The sequence below is a fragment of the Molossus molossus genome, unplaced genomic scaffold (assembly GCF_014108415.1).
Source record: "Molossus molossus isolate mMolMol1 unplaced genomic scaffold, mMolMol1.p scaffold_m16_p_18, whole genome shotgun sequence".
In the NCBI taxonomy this organism is placed as follows: Eukaryota; Metazoa; Chordata; class Mammalia; order Chiroptera; family Molossidae; genus Molossus; species Molossus molossus.
In genome coordinates this window covers 13,285,451-13,302,315 of record NW_023425353.1, presented here as the reverse complement: position 1 = coordinate 13,302,315, position 16,865 = coordinate 13,285,451, and the positions used below count along the sequence as shown (strand labels likewise).

Genomic DNA, 16,865 nt, shown 5'->3' with positions numbered 1-16,865 from the left:
TCTCCATTCCTACCCATCTCATTACCTCTTCATTCTATTTGTCACCATTTGGAAATTCAAAACTCTTATTAGCTCACTCTTATGAGCACTGAGGAAGCTCCAGCTGCCCACGGGGGTGCATCATCGCACACTAACGAGCATGCAGACAGACCACATGTGAATCCCATCACGTGGCTCATTGTTCAGGCCAGGTGGGATGCTTCTGCCTACAGGTAAGCTTCAGCCGGTGTCTGCAGAGTATGCATTCACTTTGGTCCTGTGATTCACACAGACTCAAAACAGCTTTCCTGTGTGGCCGTGCTCATTTACATACGAGCTATTACCTTCCTTAGGACACTAGGACACTACTACTGTTTCATTCTTCCTGGTCCTCCCTTCATTTGTAGAAGGGCTTACTGGCGCTGAGAGTTCCCAAAGGGCAGACCTATCATTTTCTGACTGCTACTTTTGATCTCCTCCTGACCTCAAAAGAACAATGAAGCTCTTATGATCTCTGAGTTACTTGTCTGTACACAAACCTTCCATAACATCTCCACAAGGTCCAATGTGAGAGGCACTGTATAAACATTCATTAGCATCTACAGTTTTCTGAGCCCCGAGGAAAAATATAGGCCCAGATCCGTAAGAGACAGAAAGGATGAAGAAAGAGCTGGTCCCCCCAAGTCTATGATGAGGATCTCTGTGTAGGCAGTGAGGGAAGGTGGCACTGACCCCAAAGCCATTTCGTCTGGATTCCTCATCCTTCCACCACAGCAAGAGCCTGCCCCAATGACAACCAATACGTACCGACTGAACTCTGTGTGCCAGGCTCTACGTTAGGCCCTGGACCCGCTTTAGCACATTTAAACCCCAACAGCCTGTATAGCAGATACTGAGAGAGCAAAACCTATAGAAGTCAAATGACTTGATCAAGGTCACCTATTAGTGAAGAGCTCAAAGCTCTTCTCAGCAAACCAAGTTGAGTACCAAGCACTGCTCAGAAAAGGGGGAAGGGGTAAAATGAGGGCTTGGGGTGGCTTTTGGGTAATGGAAACCCCCAAAGGTGATGAAGACTGGCATCAGAGGTGAGGAGAGGGGCCTCACTCAGGTGTCAAACTACTGTATGGCACATGGGAACACGGGCCCTTCCCAGGCTCCAAAGCCCCCTCCCCCCCTGTGGGAACAGAGTGACGGCCATCTGTAAGCAGACTGATGCCTTGGGAACCTGGTCAGCAACTTGGTCTAAGAAAGGCCAATGAGAAACTGCTGCCAGCCGTGAGCCTGGATGCGAACAGCTAGTGTCTGACCCCATGCACACCCCTCCCCTGCATGCCCTGTGTTCCTGTGTTCTGTGCTCTGTAAACCCGTGGAGAACGTCTGGGGGCGGCAAAGCCACGGCAGCGGCCGGCTGCCCGGGTGGCCCGTCCACAGGCCAGGTGGGACTTAGCGGGACACTTCCACTTGTGGCAGCTGGTGTCACCGCCCGGCCACCACACTGCGCAGTCCCAGCAAACCCATGGCCTTCACAGCCAGTGCTCCGGGGTCTCTCTTGGAATCCACGAACAGTACCCAGGTTTTCTGGGACCTCAGCACTGTGCAGGGCACGCCCGGAGCTGCCTTCTCATATCCACACTGAACTCCACGTTGAACATGCCGGGAATGACTCGCACAGGAATTAAGAATGTCCTTCTGTTCACAGTACTCGAGGATCAGCATGTACTCATGTGACACCAGCGAGAACCTTGCTCTCTGGGACCCATCATGCGGAGACGCCTGAGAGAGCGTGTGCAGCAAATTGTTTAAAATTAGCTTTTATTAATCATACCAAAATGTGAGTTTCTGGTCTGGCAGCCCTTACTATAAACCAGGCATTACACAAATGCCTTGTAACATATTTCCATCATCCTGATTTTACAGAAGAAGGAAGCACGGAAAGTGTAAGTCACTTGCCCAAGTCCACACAGCAAGTAAAGAGTGGAACTAAGACTGGTACCCAGGGCATCGGACACCCACCTCCTCTCCACCTCCAGCAATGCTCAGAAAGATCTTCTGCCCATACGGCATCGCTTTCTATATTTTCCCTCAATGTAAATGAATAAATACCTCCATCGGGGTGGGTGACCAGATGAGCTGACAGGAGGAACACAGAAAAAGACACAATGTTAGGAAAATACTAATTTTCAAGGGCACAATTGCAGCTGCCCATAGAGTCAGTGTACCTGGTTTTCCACCGGTGGAAAGAGATTCTGCAGAGCCCACAGGGTGGCCGTGCAGGTCTGTGAGGACCTAACAGACAGGCCAAGGGCATAATCAAGTTCTCTTTGACTCTGCACATGGCCGTGCCTCATCAGCTCCCTTGATTCCCCCATGACACGAGAGAAGCATCTACAGTTAGGAGCAGCTCTACTGTGAGTATGTGTCATTGCTAAGGGTACTTTATAGCAACTTTCACGGTCAAGTGGGCTGAGAAACAGCACAAGAATGAAAAGGCTGACAGGCAATCACTAATTAAGTGTGTATGTATTGTTTTTTATTTTTATTCTGTCATCATTATTGAATGATGATTTATTGGAGAATGTAAAGCTCCTTTTTATTGAATTTATTGGGATTGCATTGGTTAATAAGATTACACAGGTGTACAATTCTATAATTTGTATAGAATCAACAATGCATCATCTGTTTAGTATATTGTATGTTCATTGCCCCAAATCATGTCTCTTTCCATCATCATTTATCCTTTCTTTACCCTTTCCTGCCTCCCCACCCTCTTTTCCCTCTGAGAATGACTGTGGTCTGCATGGTCTATCTATGAGATTTTTTTATATGTGTTTTTGTTGTTGTTGTTGTTGTTGTTTTGCTTAATCCTTTCACCTTTTTCACCCGGCCCCCAGCCCCTCCCCTTCGACAGCTATGACTCTGTTACTATTTTGTTAGTTTATATGTTTCATTAGATTCCACGTATTAGTGAAATTACATGGTATTTGTCTTTCTCTGACTGGTTTATTTCACTTAGCATAATGCTCTCCAGGCCCATCCATGCCATTGCTACTATGGCTGAGTCGTATTCCACCTTGTAAATCTACCATAGCTGTTGTATCCACTTATCTACTTATGGACACTTGGGCTGCTTCCAGATCTTGACTATTGTAAATAACACTGCAATAAACATAGGGGTGCATGTAATCTTTTGAATTAGTGTTTGGGGTTTCTTTGGATAAATTCCCAGGTTTTCCAGTTTTAATTTTTTGAGGTAACACCATATTGCTTTCCACAGTGGCTACACCAATCTGCATCCCCACCAACAGTGCATGAGGGCTCCCTTTCGTCCACACCCTCGCCAACACTTGTGGTTTGTTGATTTATTGATGATAGCCATGCTGACGGGTGTGAGGTAATATTTCATTATGGTTTTCATTTGCATTTCTCTACTGTATTCATGGGTAGAAAGAATTAGCATCATTAAAATGTCCATACTACCTAAAGCACTCTAGAGATTCAACACAATTCCTATCAAGATACCAATGGCATATTTCACAGAACTAGAACAAATATTCAAAAATTTTATAGTGAACCATAAAATACCCTGAATAGCCTCAGCAATCATGAGAAAGAAGAACCAAGTTGAGGGAATCACACTACTGGATATCAAACTATACCGCAAGGCTATAGTAATCCAAACAGCATGGTACCATCATAAAAACAGATATCTAGATCAATGGAACAAATAGAGAGCCCAGAAATAAACCCACACCTTTATGGTCAATCAATATTTGACAAAGGAGGCAAGAACATATAATAGGGTAAAGATAGTTTATTCAATAAATGGTGTTGGGAAAATAAAATGACTACCAACTTACACCAAACACAAGAATAAACTTAAAATAGATTAGACTTAAATCTTAGACTCAAAACCATAAAAACGCTAGAAGAAAACATAGGCAGTAAAATCTCGGACATTTCTCATAGCAATATTTTTTCCTGCTATATCTCCTTGGGCAAGGGGAACAAATGAAAAAAAATAAATAAACAAATGGGACTACATCAAACTAAAAAGGGTTTGCACAGCAAAGGAAACCATCAACAAAATGGAAAGACAACCCACTGAACAGGAAAACATATTCTCTGATAAGAGGTTAGTTTCCAAAAGTTATAATGAACTTATAAAACTCAACACCAAAAAAAACAAACAATCCAATTAAAAACTGGGCAAAGGACCTGAAGAAATACTTCTCCAAAGAGGATATACAGATGGCCAATAGACATGAAAAGATGCTCACTATCACTAATGTGTATGTATTGTTGAATGGATTTGAGTCCCAGAAAAACGTCAATGAGTATTCTCCCAGGGTGGCATCTCTGCGTTCAGTCTTAAAGGCTCTGACTTTTTAAGTAACACAGCAAATGTCAGCTGTTAGTAACCTATACATCTGCACCTTGGTTTAACGACACATGTGAGGAAGGGGTGTTGCTTTTCAAAAAAAAAAAAAAAAGACTTAATTTTTTTTTTTTCTCTTGAAAAGTTTTACCCCAGCCTCGGGTGATTTTGCTTAGATGATCCCTACTCCCAAAGTCCTACCAGGACAGGGACATCGTTGGCACCACCCAGCTCCGGGCTCTGCAGCCCTTGCCTCTGTGCGTCCTGACGCGCAGTTAGAAACCACGCGTGGACTCCTGCTGAGGCAGAAGTGTGCAGTCCCAGCCTGCCCAGCTCCTTGCTCGAGAAACACAGTTCGAGCCACTTATGCTCCTGACCTGCGACCCTGCCCGGGACACACGCAAGGCCACATGAAGCAGCTTCGCGGTTCAGGTCCAAGTTTCACTCAGTCTGCTCTTTAGCGTTTCTGGAAGGCATTTCAGTTACTTCTCCTGCTGCAATGTCCAGGAAGAACATTTTGCCACTAAACAGATTCCCAAAAGCTCTGATCCCTGATGAAAATAATAAAAGCCCCTGAGTAAGCTCACTGCCTGGCTTCGTCCACATTGGGAAGGGCCACCCCCGGTACTCCTGCTGTGGCTCCTCCTCCTGTACCAGTGACAGAAGTCCTACCCAACCATGACATGCTCCCCTGAAAGATCTTTACGGAGCCCTCCAGAGTGTTAACCAATCGAAGCTGCTACATGACACGCAAAACCTGTTTTTGACTCCAGCTTATACATCAGCGATGCAGGGAAGAGGGCCACTCCAGGCTGAGGATGTAGGAACACATGCATCTCTCAGAAGCTCAAGTCTCTGAATTAAGAACATGAATAATAAACTTCTAGCATTGAAATAACATGTTCTACAATAACCCTCTGACTAATTACCTTGTTAATAAATATCTACAGACCACATTTTTCTCTAGCCTTCCAGCTTCCATGGGAACAGTCTGATGGTGACATAATTTTTAAATTAGTAGGTTTATTCATAGTTATGTATTAGTAAATGCCAAGCTTCTTACTAATTAGCAAAATCCGTAAATCTACAGTAGTATTAATTTTCAACTGTACAGGAAATGTGAGAAAAGAAAAAAATAAAATAAAGAGACAATTAAAATTTCCCTAGGGGCATTTATTTCTATAGATAGAGCACAAAGCAAGAAAACAATAACCCATTTGAGGGTGCATTTAGAAAAGATCACAAGAGATGTGTTGCTGTCACCGAGGAGGAGGGACATGCAGAACTCTCGGTCACCGCTGAATTCTCTGAGGACATTTTCTCAGGTGGCTGCTGCTCAGATTTCCCTTGTGCCTTTGAGTTTGTTAAATGCACTTTTCCAGAAGTCCCTCCTGTCACCATGTTTCATGACTTCTTTACTGATGTTTCCCCTCAAATGCGGGTGCACTTTCTCCAGCTTTGGAGGACAATGCACAGTATAATGTTCGGATCTTCAAAAACTGCCCAGTGCTTGCCAATATCAGTCTGACTTTCTGCACTAACTCGAGGAGGTGGAAGACCTGGGTGTCTCTGGGCGGCTATTTAACCTCCCAGCTCCAGAATGTGAGAGGAAGTATGTCTCTTCTATGGGTACTTCTATTTTTTATTTCACAAAGCCATTCTACAAACACTGTTAAACAAATCTGTTTGTTTTTCAAACTCTCCTTGAGCTGCTGAAGGCTGTTGCTGAGGTGCGACAGCCGTCCTGTGTGGCTGGCCTTGGAAACCAGCTGTGCGCATCAGGACACGAGGGCTTCTCTGGGTGCGCCAGGCTGTGGGGTGCAGGCCAGGGCCCTACATTTGGGGAAATCAACAGCAGATGTTTCGAGATGATGGCTCCCAAGGTTTCAGATCACAGTTAATACCAAAGAGAAACGGAGACACGGGATGCTCTGATGGGCAGACTGCACACTTTGTAAGCACACAAGGTGGTGCACAGACCAGTGTAGCTTGTGTTTGAGGGACACACCCTTCCATTGTCATGGATATCAATGACTCAGTCTGCTGCAAAAGCATTAGTCTGTCCTACCATTCTAACTTATTTATAGTACCTGGGGCACACTCCTAATACAGCACCTCGCACACACACTGCAATTGCACATTTGATTCTCTGTCTCAAAGACTAGCCCTTGATCTCTTTGAGGGCAGGAAATGTTATCTGAGGTCAGGGTCATCTACCAGTACCCCCTCCCCAAGCAGACCCAGAAGCCACATGAGGAGGCAGGAGGAAAATGGCTGGGTATTTCCCAGTAGTTTCTGTAATTCTATGAGTAAATAATGAATTACTTGGTTCAGGCCATAAACCCAATGGGTCTTCCTGCTTCTTCACCCGGGATCCCAGGGTCTGAACTGACTTCTTCCCTCAGTCCAAGGTTGAACATGATAACTGGGAGGAATCAGCCAGCCCCTTATAGACTGCAGACTGATGAGAGTACCATTCAAAACCACCAGCAAGTCCACTGTTAAGAGAGGAACTCCACACACACACACACACACACACACACACACACACACACACAATCATATAGGCTATATCCCCAGACAGGCTACCATCAGGCAGGGAATTGCTACTTTTCCCAATGGAAAGAGTGAATGTGTGTGTGTAAGAAAGGGATGGAAGGAAGGAAGGAGACAGAGATTAGGAGGGAAGGAGCTTTCCAAGAAAGAACTGAGATTTTAATTTAACATCCCCATTTACATTGCAGCCAGCACAGTGCCTGGCAAATGGTCAATACCCAATAACCATCAGCTGAAAAATGAATTCATTCGATGCACTTTTCAATGTCTCTATCTCTAGCGTTTAACAGTCATTTAATGTATCCTGTAAGAACATCCTGTTTTAAACCAAATCAAACCAATACGGAAGAATCTCTAAACCACTGGCATGTGTACGGATTAGACATCAAATTGCCAATCAGACAGATGCCAAGGCAGGAGGACCTCTATAAAAGCCAATCCCATTTTAGAAACAAAGAACCAAGCCAATAACCAAGACCAAGCTTTCTCTGTAGCTCTTCTCCCAAAGCACCTGGGCCATAAGACACACTCAAAAAATCCTAGTTCATTCCTTCTCTCCCTCCTCTTCATAGACGCAGGATCCTGACCACCTCTATTGACAGAATAAGAGCTAGTCAGAGAATGTCTGAGCCATTTTCCTACCCTCAGATGATGATAAAATGGGAAAACAAACAAACAAACAAACCCCATCAAGCATGCTGAAATGAGCAAGTCTGCAGTAGCCACTTGGGCAGAAGACTGAATAGCCCAGCTCTCACAGAATGAAAAAAGAGTTCAGGCCGTTATCCAGTTACTTGAAAAGGCAACTCAGCGACCAAACTGTGGTTCTGGGGGTGTTCAAATAAAGCAGCACTGGAGACAGAGGGCTGATGGCTTGTTCTCTCTCAGGGATGTCTGTGCTTATGCTCAGCAGTGTTGGTGGACAACGGCTTCCTATCGAATGGTACAGTCTTCAGCAGCCTCTTGAGAATAGAAAAGACTCTGCTTCCCTTGCTTACCCCCCATCAAACAAAAGTCCTGTTTCCAACTCAGGTATCATTCTTAATATCAAACACACCCCACTTTTTATTGCCCTGACTATAGGAGGCTGGAAATTAGTCTATTAAGGAAAAAAAAAAAAAAAACTGGGGAAGTATGGAGATGATCCCGACTGTCCATAGGTAACCTGAGTCACTAGGTATTACCCTGAAATATGCTTTCTTATTTTTAACTTGAGTTCTCATTCACCTATTCAACATCAACAATGTGCTACATCTTGTGTTAGGTCCCGGAAATACAATGATTAACAAGAAAGAAATGGCCTCATCAGCACAGAACTTACGGTCACTCCATCTTACTATCCATAGTAAACACCGCCCGTTCTGGTTATGAGGCTACATCAGTGAATAAGACAGAGACGCTCCCTTCTCTGATCAGGAGAAAAACAATAAACTAGTGAAATAAGACGCTCAGATTATTACGAGGGCTGGAAAAATGTAATAAAATGACACGACAGAGCTGAGAGGGATGTACAGGAGGGTCACTGTTTGAGATCAGATGGTCAGGTGAGGTCCCTCTAGAAAGTCTCACTTGAGACCAGTGTGATAAGAAGCCAGCCACCCAGACAGCATGTCAGTTAGGGTGGCCTGCTTTTGCCCACTCCTGGGTTTTCAGGGGAGCCTGACACTGAATGACTTACAAGAGCAAGGTATTTGGCCTACTGTGCAGTTCAATACCAGCCAACCTCTTGCTATTCGAAGAGGAGCAGTGTAGGCATCACAGAGAGCTTGGAAGGCACGCAAATTCTCAGCTCCACTCCAGACCTTCTTAATCAGAATGTGCATCCAACCTGATCCGTACGTGATCCCTGTGTGCGCTAAGACCGAGACTTCCTGAGCTAGCGCCCTGGCTAAGATGTAAAGCCACGCCCACCAAGCCGGTCTCTATTGGCCATTCTTTTCTTTCAGAGTTTATTTCACAAATTTGGGGACCAGAACAAGAAAGAGAACTGCTATGTACTGGGGGCCTTCAAGACCTTCACATTAAAGGGAAGAACACGAGCAAAGGGCCTGATCCTGGCCAAGTGGAACTCTGAAGAATAAACAGAAGGACGGCCACCAGGTCTGGAACCTGGTGAGGTGGGGATGTGACCCAGGAGGAAGACAGGGAGGGAAGGCTGACAGAACTGCAGAGCCCGGCTGAGCCCATCAGACTCTATGCTTATTGAAATGGGAGGCCTCTGGAGGTTTGCAGGCAAGGGAATTAGATGATCTAATTTAACCTTCAAAGAGATCACTCAGGGTGCTGTGTGGACAAGGGGTTAGGACGAGGCAAGAACAAGAGTGGTCCAAACAGCTGAGAGGCTACGCAGGTGAGCTGGGGCGTGCAGGGACCAGTGAGGCTGCAGTGGTCGAGGGAGAAATGCTCACCTTCTGGACATGTTCTGGAGGAAGAGCTCACAGCACTCACTGGTGGGTGGAAATGTGGAGGAGCAGCTAAGGAAAATGGGGTCAAAGCCAAGAGTTCCACCATGAGCCACTCAGGTGGACACACCACCCCATTGCCTGGGCCCTCACCGGCACAGGCCACCCATGACAGCCTGATCATCATAACAATCAGCCGGGCTGACCCCAAGTACAGAGTAAAAGGGTCCATAAACAACACCACCTCTCCAGCTGATGGAACATTCCAGAACTCCCGTTGCTTGCTCCTGTTGCTCACAACTGAACTCTGGCCTGCACGCCTTCCTTGAGAAATATCACAGCACTGGATTTCATTGACTTAAAAGAGGAAAATTCTAATTAATTCGAAAGCACATCCCACATTAATTCAGGCAAGCACTTCAGGCTGGTACAGATAAAGCCAGGCTCCGTGAACAGCCGGAATATTTAAGATAACTTCCTCTCCTGCGGCTGGCATTCGGCAACGGGACTGCTAGCTGCTCCACTTCTCGACCCTGCAGGAGACAGTCGGGACCTCACTACCAAAGCAAAACGAACTCAACTTGACCCTGGAACTCAACCTTTAAGCCTGCAGAAAGGCCGTCTGTAATGAGTTCCCTTCAGTTCTAAGCTGAGCTCATCTTTTCTTAACTCAGTTTTTAGTCACAAACAGCAGCGACCGCGAAGAGGTCAGCAGCGACATGACCACCTTCACGTGCCAGAGCCAGAGCCTCCCTCTCCGAAAAGTCCCCACGCCGCGCCAGGGACTGCCACCTGCAGTGTGCTTCTAGAAAACAGTGACGGCAATCCGTCAGACAGATTCCTTCTTTCCTTCGGAAGTATTCGCCCTTCGTGTCTTCCTGGGCCTGGTGGGACAGGCCTTCCAGTCGGGGCTGCCTTGTCATTCCCTGCCTGCGCCCAAACACCAACAGCCCTCCTATGCTGAGCTACTTCATGAGCACTTTGTACCCAAAGTCAGCAGAGGGCTGACAAAGTGCAAGGTAGCATTCCAGGTAGTAGCTTTTAAATCAGATTCTATTTTCAGATCTCAGGATATGGAACAGTTGGTTTGAATTTATAACTTTGATACCAGTGTGTCCCTGTTTATTTTATTTATTTATTTATTTATTTATTTATTTATTTATTCTTATTCCTCAACCTGAGGATATTTTTCTACTTGTTATCGGATAGAGTGGGAGGGAGGGAGAGAGGCAGAGAGAACCATCGACGTGAGAGGGACACATCGACTGGCTGCCTCCCACACGACCCTGACCAGGGCCGGGGACGAACCGCAACCGAGGTACGTGCCCTTGACTGGAATCAAACCCACAACTCATTGGTCCGCAGGCCGACTATGTACTGCTGAGCCAAACCTGCCAGGGCCCAGTATGTCTCTGCTTAAATGTGCTTCTGAGGGTGCCTCCTGGCCACCAAAGGAGCTGGCTAGCTCATTTCAGTACTGTGATAAAGTGATTGGGAAGTTTATTCCTAAGGGCACTAATTCCTTTATCTTGTCCTAAAGCCAATGATTTTGTCAATGACAGCCACTGCTCAGGTAACATGACACATTGAAGGTGAGCGGGTGGCTGGGAGCCAAGCCATCAGGACTTCTCTAAGGTGGGACTGCTGAGTCAGGGTTAGCAGGCATCTTCCTGTCTGCAGACAACAGGACGGTGTCCCTGATCAGAACACAGGCTCTAGTTGCAGATGCCTGGTTCCCAGTCCACCCGGGCTGCTCCGGGTGTTTGATCAACTTACTCAGTTTCTCTGGGTCTCACTTTTCCCATCTACTATGTAGCAGTGCTTCCCAAATTATTCACCTAGGATATTTTTTAATGTAGAAGCTATGTGTGTGTTTATTTTTAATTTATTGATTTGAGAGAGAGAGAGAGCGAAAGAAACATCAATTTGTTGTTCAACTTATTTATGCATTCAGTGGTTGATTTTTTTTTTTTTTGGTGGTACGTGCCCCTAGCAGGAACCGAACCCGGGACTCTCTGGTCCACAGGCCGACGCTCAACCACTGAGCCAAACTGGCTAGGGCTGTGGTTGATTCTTGTATGTGCCCTGACTGGGGATCAAACCCGCAACCTTGGCGTATCAGAAGAGGCTCAAACCAATTGAGCTACCTGGCCAGGGCTTCTGTAAAGAGCTGTATTGAGCTATACTTTGCATACCATACAATTCACCCATTCAAAGTGTACATTTCAATGGTTTTTAATCTCTTCAGAATTGTACAACCAGCATTACAATCAATTTTAAAGAATTTTTGTCACTGTCTGGGGATCCTTTAAAAATCCAAAGCCTAGGCTGTGCCCAGATCAACTGAATCCCAGTCCCTAGGGCTGGGTCCAGGCATCAGTAGACTGGGAAGCTCCCCGGCCCTTCCAACATGCAGACGAGTCTGGGAAGCGAGGCTTCATGGGGTCACCGTGAGGGTCACATGGAAAATAAACACACAGAAACAGGAGCTTCCCAGCACAAAGACTGGTCTGTCGTGAGCACCAGAGAGGTGGTAGGAATACTTGTGCCGAGGAAGATAATTATGGGGAGGACTCCTGAAGGAGTACCCTGGAACTTGTGTAACTGGAGTGACACGGAGCGTTTTCCTTTGTAAGACAGCAATGCATTTCCATGCACCGCCTATTCTGGGAGAAGATCTGACTTGGGAACAAGAGTTCTGGGAGCAGAGCAGAGACCAGGAAGGCACGGGAGTCTACCACTTATCCGTCACACTGCACATGATCACCACACGCCCTGGCCCTCAGAGCAGCTCCTGCTTAGCCTTCGGAAGCCATAAGGTGCACCCCTTTGTGCAAACCTTTCCCCCTGAATCCGCCCCTTCTTGCGCTTTCGCAGGCGCACGCCGCACACACAGCCCTTTCCACCCTGTGACGTGTTCATTTAGAAGCTGGGCCTCCCACCAGAGGTGAGCTCTTTCCAGGCAGCAACAAGAGCTAATACATTTTAAAAAATCTCCAGATGCAAATTAAAACAACGATGAGGTATCACCTCACACTTACCAGAATGGCTGCCACCAACAAATCATCAAACAAGTGTTGGCGAGGGTGTGGAGAAAAGGGGACTCTAGTACACTGCTGGTGGGAATGCAGACTGGTGCAGCCACTGAGGAAAACAATATGGGTTTCCTCAAAAAATTAAAAATTGAACTGCCATTTAATCCAGTGATCCCAATTCTAGGAATATACCCTAAGAAGCCTGAAACACCAATCAGGAAGAATACATGTACCCCTATGTTCATAGCAGCACTATTTACAATAGCTAAGATCTGGAAACAGCCCAAGTGTCCATCAGTAGACGAATGGATAAAAAAGCTGTGGTACATATACACAATGGAGTACTATGCAGCTGTAAGAAAGAAAGATCTCTTATCCTTTGAGATGACATGGAGGGACCTCAAGAGTATTACGCTAAGTGAAATAAGCCAATCAGAGAAAGACAAATACCACATGATCTCACTTATTTGTGGAATATAATGAACAAGTTGGGCTGATGAACAAAATAGACCCAGAGACATAGAAAGGAGTACGGTTCAGACTGACAAACCTCAGAGGAGGGGGGCGGGGGGAATGAATGAGATGAACCAAAGAACTTACATGCAAGTATGCATAACCAATGGACTTGCACTACAATGCTGGGGGGTGGGGGTGGGCAGGAGGGGGTCTAGAGAGGAAAAAGGAGAAACATCTGTAATGAAAATAAATTAATAAAAATTGGAGGAAAAAAATATCTCCAGAGCCCAGCACATGTGTTGACACCGAGTATACAAATGTTTGTTGGGCTGAACCACAGCAAATTCGTATCAAGTATCACCAATTCTGCAATGATGAAGACAGTGCAGTTGTTCCAAAGTTTCCAGAACACTCAGTGGCCGCTGTGGCTCAAAACAGACGGGCAGCGAGACCTGCGGTGCTGCTCTGCGGCCACATCTGAGGAGCTCTGCTTTGGGTAGGCAGTCACCGCACAAGGAAATGGCACAGCCGCAGCTGCCACCAAGCACACTCAATACCTCTTTACCAGCACGGAGATCAAGAGAAATTGTCATTGAGGGGAAAACGATGAATTAACAGCGATTAATTTTCTTTTACAGTAACAGATTATGCAGAAGTCTTCCAGCTTCAAGAAAATGTTACAGTGCACGGGAATTTGCATACACTCTGGGAGCAAAACAGCCGGTCCCCAGATCCATTACCTGGGGTAATGTTCAAGGTGAAGAACAAAAGACAGTGGCATTTTTAAAGTGTAGAGTCATGGGGGTCGGAATAAAAGGCAGGCTTCAGGGAGTAGAGAAAGCTTGCAGATTCAAAAGAAATAAAATTATAATTACAATAGAGTTTACATGGTTACACAGTAAGCTGTACTATATTTTGAAACCCAGAATACAGAAAAAATCCAAAAGCAAGTAAAGGAAAGCTATTCGGTCAAGTCCATCAGAGAAAGGATTCCTTCCCATTAGCGTCTTCTTTCGAGTACAAGATAATGATGTTTGATTTGCAGCATGGGAACAGAATACAAGAGTTTTACTACATAGAAAACTTGGGCAAATAATTTCTTTGGCCTTTGCTTTTCATTTCTAAAATGAAGGCTTGGGATGGAGATAGTGTTTCTGCGTGTTTGTTCTGGAAGATTTAACAGGCATTACTTGAAGAGATGTTCTGTGTTCAAATAGATTTGAGGAAAGGTTGGATAATCCCCTACACAGGTTTCTTTCTTTCAGGGCTTGCAGGAGGTTAACTCTACCCACCATGGTTCCAGGAGGAACTACAACATGCAACATTTCCCCCGCCACGGAATTCTTTGCAACAGACCTTACCAACCAACTAGTGTTCCACTGAACTCACCCTAGAAAACCCTGGATTGTAAAGCAGGTCCCTTTCTGGATTTAGAGTCTATGAATTCCAAATTATGGTGACTTGAAACCGATACCATAAGATAACCCATCGACAGCCAAGTGACTAAAGTAATAATTAGTATTTGGGCAGAAAATATATGCAAAATCTCTAACTGCCAAGCAGTACAAAGAAGCAGTAACTGGCCTTCCTCTCTGCACACACATACAGACATCTTTGCTTTTATTTTAATTACTCCAGCCGAGCATCAGTGGGCTAGATTCACTCTGCGCTTTTAAGTAGTATGTATGCTATTGATTGGATATGCCCATCACATTCTAGCCTCAAGGCATGTTTACAAACCACATAGGAAAGAAAACCAGATTGTTGATAATAAAATGACTAAAAGTCCACAGCCATTATTTTCAAAAAGACCATCTGGGTGTGTGTGTGTGTGTGTGTGTGTGTGTGAGCGCGCGCGCCTCACACTCTCCCTTCCCTCTGCCCCTTGTTATCCAACTGTGAAGTCCATCAGTCTTCTCTGTGTTACACATGCCCTGTGGTTCTTCTTCCTACCCTCTGCTCAACTTCTACCAGATCAAGTCCTAGAATGTACAAAACAAAAAAACATATGGTCCAGCCCTAGCAGGTTTGGCTCAGTGGTCAGAGCCTTGGCCGGCATTGTGGGTTCGATTCCTGGTCAAGGGCATGTACCTGGGTTGCAGGTTTGATCCTGGCCCCAGTTGGGACTGTGTGGGAGGCAACCAATCAATGTGTCTCTCTTACATTGATGTTTCTCTCTCTCTCCCTCCCTCCTTTCCACTCTAAAAAATCAATGGAAAAATATTCTTGCGTGAGGATTTAAAAAATAATAACATGGTCTATTGACAGAGCCGGTAGAAGCCTTTAAGTGCGAGAGAATCAGATATACTAAGTCATTTCCTTTGACCTGAGTCAAAAGGCTCTTCAACATTCTGGAGCAGAAAGAGCCTAATGCTGGCTGGGAAAAAGCAAAGAGAAAAGAGGTCTTGAGAGCAGACATCTGGGACCAGTTGGTCAGCAAGGAGGGGTCTTATTTAAGCAGCCCCACCACCAATTTGCTGACAGGGAGCATTTCATTTCAGCCTCTAGGCATCCCTGCCAGGTAGCTCCTATTTCTACCATTCTTGGTTCATAAAACTGAGGCTCAAAGAAGTAAAAATAAGTGTCCAAGTCCCAACACTATTAAATGGCAGGCCAGGACCTGTGCTCAGGTGTGTCCCAGGCCGACGTGAAAGCTCTTCACCAGCACTGCCTGGCTGGTGGCAGGAAATGTGGCCTCGGGAAGGGGAGCCCCTCCCCCTCCTGCACCGAGCTCGGGCGGCGGGGCGGGGCCTGATGAACCCGATCGGCGGCTACCGAGGCGCACTGCCTGGGTTATGGCCGGCTCCCTCACACGTCCCTTCCCCTGCAGAAATGGCCATCTCCTCTGGGACTTGAATTTCTGCAGAAAAGCAGATATTTGCTCACACATGTCCCAGCCAATCCCAGCCGCATCTGCAGCACTTTTTCTTCCTGCCTCGGCTCTCCAGACTAATTCCCACCGAGGATAGGACGGGGAGCCGGAGCGCTGCAAAACTCACTCTGCCTGAGACCTGTGCCCATCTGACAGCCTCTGGCCTGGACTTTTGTCCCCCCGCCCGGAACGTGTGCCTGCCCTTCCCAAGCCAGGACTGACCTGCAGGAAGCAGAGCACCCCAGGAGCGGCAGCGGACCACCCACGCACTCTCGCGGCGCCTCCGGAAGGGGAGGGGAGGGGCCTGCAGGCTGGAGGGGTTGGCTGCTCTCTGGCCTGCATTCTGACCTTTCTTCCTCCTGGCGGGAAACTGAAGGCGCTTCCACTGGTAAAAATCCACTGTGTGTTCACTTATGTTTTGCATACTTTTCAGTATTGTATACTTACTTCCCAGATGAAAAATGATCCCAGTAGCAGGCAGAGTTTTGCAAGACTTCCAAGCCCTCCCCTCCCCTCCTGCCTTCTGCTTTTCCTTCTGCCTCTCCTAGCAAAGCACGGAGGGAAGTGACTTCCTGAAGCCACAGGAGCCTGTGATTTCGCTCACAAATAGGCAAATGCAGCCTTGCATGTCCTTCCTTGTCTTCTTCTTACCTTAGTTTTTTTGTTTTTGTTTTTTTTTAAACCACCACTGTCTCTAGTGACTCGGAGCACAGCTCGGAGTAACACGAACCAGTGCCAGGTGGGTTTAAAGCAGTCCCACCTGAACACCATGCGGCAGTGGGCGGGGCTGAGGAAGGCCCGAAGACCTCAGCACAGCAGCCAGCCCAGCTGCAGGGGATCATCGCGGGGTGTCCCCGCGTTCTACACCCTCCTACAACCACTTCAGGACAGTGGAGACCTCCTTGGACAGCAATACCCACATGACGACAGCATGGCCTAATGGATCACTTTGGAACAAAGGGCTTACTGAAGTGTGTGCGCTGGACACCCCTGGTCCGACCTAAAAGCATAGAGCTCCATCAGCTGACCCGTATTTACAAGCACCTCTGCCCATCTCCCTTCATTCTGACCACCTTCCAGGGTAAGGAAACAGGGCGGACACTCCCCGCCTTCCCTGACCTCCCTCCTTCATCCCCAGAGGAGCAGTTGCTGCTCTGGGCTTTATCGTGACCCCTTTCACAGTGTCCTCC

General features: G+C 46.6%; 1 protein-coding gene across 1 annotated transcript in view; it reads right to left on the bottom strand.

Moving 5' to 3' along the window:
* Positions 1-15,949, bottom strand: part of FHIT (fragile histidine triad diadenosine triphosphatase) — an 841,628-nt gene extending 825,679 nt beyond the window's left edge. The window contains exon 1 of the mRNA XM_036267258.1: positions 15,898-15,949. The gene's annotated coding sequence lies outside the window, so the exon portion shown is untranslated. The remainder of the gene's footprint in view (positions 1-15,897) is intronic.
* Positions 15,950-16,865: the final 916 nt, after the last annotated feature.